Consider the following 3,909-nt stretch of genomic DNA (forward strand, 5'->3'; position numbering starts at 1 on the left):
CCTCTACAGTATCATTTACCACTTTAAATGATATCTCTTCTCTCACAGAACCTCACATAATAGAGGGAAGACCTCCATCATCTCTCATTTGGGCGGCTGTAATATGTCCCACCTGGACTCCAGCTTCGATTCTGCCCTGCTCAATCCAATGTTCGTTGTCCATGGAAATAATCTTCCTAAAACACAGATCTGACCATGTCATCTCATCACATACACACACACACACACACACACACACAACCAAACCAATGCACCCAGGGTAAAATACAAGCGCGCCAGCCTGACATTTAAAGTCCTTACCAATCTGGCTGCCTCCTGGCCATTTCCATTCGGTTTTATAACCCTCCACCTCACACAGGCTCCATTACAGTCAGAGAAGCGTGCTGCCTCTTCTGTCCCCAGCTGATAAAGGATATTTCCAAATCATGAATGACTCAAGTCTGGCTTTAAGCCCCCTGAGATGGGGAAGGAGCCTGGGGTCACTCAAGTCTAGGGACCTTTTAAAAGTAAAGCTGGACAGAAGAAATTCGTGCTTTCATGAACCAATTCCCTTTTCTTGTCTATCTGGAATATTGAAAGACTCATTGATTCTGATGTTTATTAAATTCATAACGAATTATGTCAATGATGTGTAGCTGTTTAGGTGCTCAAGGTCGGGGTGGGTCCCCAAGGCTTTGGAGACCAACGCTGTAGCCTCCAGGTCGCGCCGAGGCTTCCAACTGATGAACGGGTCGGGCACACAGTAGGACGACTGGATAGGAGTGAGGCAGACACTTAACGGGACTTCCTGGACTTGTCTCCTCTCAGTCTTTTCAAGCTGGGACCCCCAACACCCCCCTCCAATTAGTAGGACAGTGAGAAACAGTGCCAATCCTTGGGGGTTATTTGTTGTACCGAGACATTGGAATACCGAAGCGGGAGGGAGTAGGGTAGCAAGTGCTTCACCCACCTTCCCCTCCCGCTTAATAAGCCTCCTCCTCTCCCCCCACCCCCATCCCGTCCCGCTGCCCGCATTCCTGGGGCTGTGGGCGGCCGAGTCAAGGCCAGAACAAACTCCTGCCTGAAGAGACTTCGCTGGGCTTGGCCCACCCCCACCCCTGGAGCCTGGGGCTCCCTCACTGCCTCCTTAGGGGTCCGGCGGGGCACAGTAGTCGGGAAAAGGGAGGAAGGGCCTGGATAGGAAATCTCTAGGAAAGGCGCACGGGCTACCGAGTCCTTATGGAGGGCTTCTGGGACAGTGTGCCGGGCACAGGGCGACCAGCACGCCGGGCCAGCTGCCAGGAGTGCCGGGTGCGGCGCGGCTGCCTGCAGCTTTTTCCCACAGTCAGCAACCGAGGCGGCTGCTCCCACATTCAGCCCCAAGGGCCGACTTTGGCTCGGAGTCAGGACAGCTTTGAGGCGGGAGGGGTTGGGGCGGGAGAAAGTCTTCAGAGCAGACCTCTGCTTTGGCAGGTGGAGCCAAAGAAGGCGGGGCCCGGACCAGGATCTAAGGAGAAGGAGACAGCCAGAAAAGGCCCTTTGCCAAGTGTGGGGTTCACCGCCCCCTTGGACTGGCCTGGAGCCGCCTGCTGCCCCTAGGCTCGGAGATGCCCCTCCACTCCCAGTCCTGGGCCAGCGTGGGCATCACTCCCTAACCCTCTCCGGGATCTCCTCGAGGGATCACACCCCTAGCCCCGACCGCAAGCTGTCCATTCCCGGATGGTGCTGCTCCCCCCAACCTCCTCCCCAAACCGCCCCTAGCCCAGCTACCGGGCTGGCACAGCCCACTTGCCCCCTGCGACGTCCTGGGCCTTCCCGGCTTCGCCCAATCGTTGCTCCCCAAACTGGAGGCTTGTTCACTTGTGCTCACGAGGTGTCCCCACGCCGACTGGAAGCTTGGTAGGTGGTGGGGGTGGGTGGATCCTTCCTGTTTGTTCTTGGATCTCCAGCACCCAACCCAGAACCTTGAAGCTTCAGTAGGAGGAACTTGAGGCTGCTTGAACCTTCGACCGGTCTGCAGGACGTGGTGCCTAGAGAGAAAAACTGAGATCCTACAAGAGGAAGGGACTCGTCGCCCGGCTCACCAGGGAGTGTCCGAGGCAGCACCGGAACCCACATCCTTCTACTCTGCCCCCAGCTCTCTCCAGTAGCCCCGCTTCTCCCAACGCCCCTTTGGTAGTCAGCAGCAGCTTCTAGACACTGGGAGGGAGGAGGGGAAGGAAAAATCGAGATGAGAAGAGAGAGGACAACTTTGCTTCAGGCCTCTGAGCCCAAGGCTTATCGGGGAACGCTCATTCTCATGGCTTCACCAAGCAAATCACCTGCTTTCTAACGTCCCGACTTCCGAGGCAGGCACGCTACAGATGGACCAGGCCACCTCAGGAACCTCAAAGTCTTGGTGAACCCTGGGGGAACTCCTCTGGAGGCTGGTGCCTGAGCTGGGAGAGAGAAGTCGGTGTGTGGGGGGGGGAGGGGCGGGGAATCTCTGCTGCTCTCTCCTACAGGAGGGACTAGGCATCTCAGTACTTAAACAATTTCCATGAACATCCCAGCCTTCCCAAGCCTCCTGCCTCCATTTGGGGGCAAACCAAGAGCCCAAAGTCCCCTTCCTGCTGCCAAGGATCATTTGTCACCCTCCCCCACCCTCCACCTACCCAGAAACAGGGGAGGAAAAGCCTTTATTTTCTTTAATGAACAGGGCAAATCATTAAGGCCCATTCGAGCCCATCCAAAGTAGCTCAGCAGCTTCCAATTCATTATCTTTGGATTAAATTCAGGTCAAATTCCTAAATACCAATTTAGGGCCCTTTTTGTTAGTGACCATACCACTAAGGGCCTCTCTTCCTCACACAGGCACTGACATATCTGTCTCCTTTTCACAATCCTATGCATTTCTTAATTCCACTGAGTATGGGACATACCTTGAAAAAAAAAAAAACAGAGATGCAAATCAGAATTTCCCTGCACGTGGAAGCTGGAGCTATCTTGGGAGCAAAAGCCCAAGAGAAGCCTGCCTTGACAGTTGCAAAATAGCAGATTCAATATATTGACCATTGAGATGAAACCCCATTGCTCCCCCTTTCTACAAGGCAATGTTTGTTTTGCTGTTTTCTTTCAGGATTTCAATGCCAAATGTTGTTACTAGGTAGCCACTGACTATAGGAGAGAGTGGGGTCCAGGGAGCCAAAGGCCATGGGGTCAGTCTGATCTATTCATCCCCACAGCCTATCTCATCTTACTCTCATCCTCCTCCTACCTCCATTTTCTAGGGATTAATTTCAGGGAGGAACAAAGGCAGTCTGCACTGGAATTCTTCCACTCTGTCTCTCCCTGACAGAATACTGCTTTCAAATGTTTCCCTAAACACTTCAGTGTCTCCATCATCTTGAAGAAGTCCTGAACCTTCTGCCTTAATTGAATGCCATGACAGAAATATTACTTTCTAAACCGTCAAATGTGAATGGAGACCACATAATTGTATCTTCAAAGTGACATAAGCTTACTCTATGCAGACTCAGAAAAATAAAAATGCCTCCGACTAGAAGGAAAAGGAAGACAGGACTTGAACACATAACAAAACAATAAAATTCCTTTTTACACCCTCTTTTTGACCCCCACACATTTAACTTGTTTCTTATTAATATAAAGTGTCCTTGACTTTTCAAAAGACCATGGTTACGTGTAGACCCTTCTGAAGGTACTAGTGAAACTTCATACAGTGCAGCATGTTTCCTTTATCTTTCCATTGTTTTCTTTTTCCCCTGGTCAAACATGCTGGTCATTGTTTTGTCAGTCCTGTCTCCCTTCTTGCACTTCAGAGCCCCCTCTTATTACACGGACAGACTCTCAGATTTCTCCCAAATACCCAAACTGCAGTCCTGGAGTTTTTCCCTAAACATGCTTGTTCTGTTGTCAAAGCCTGGGAGATAA

At 51.7% G+C, this 3,909-nt stretch overlaps 1 long non-coding RNA gene across 1 annotated transcript; it reads right to left on the bottom strand.

Annotated features, from left to right (window-relative positions):
• Positions 1-588: 588 nt before the first annotated feature.
• LOC140511867 (uncharacterized) lies at positions 589-2,438 on the bottom strand. The gene is made up of 2 exons (XR_011969694.1): positions 2,301-2,438; positions 589-2,009 (listed from the first exon to the last, which is right to left on the bottom strand). It is a non-coding gene; the product is annotated as an uncharacterized lncRNA (long non-coding RNA).
• Positions 2,439-3,909: the final 1,471 nt, after the last annotated feature.

The sequence above is a fragment of the Notamacropus eugenii genome, chromosome 6 (genome assembly GCF_028372415.1).
Source record: "Notamacropus eugenii isolate mMacEug1 chromosome 6, mMacEug1.pri_v2, whole genome shotgun sequence".
NCBI lineage: Eukaryota > Metazoa > Chordata > Mammalia > Diprotodontia > Macropodidae > Notamacropus > Notamacropus eugenii.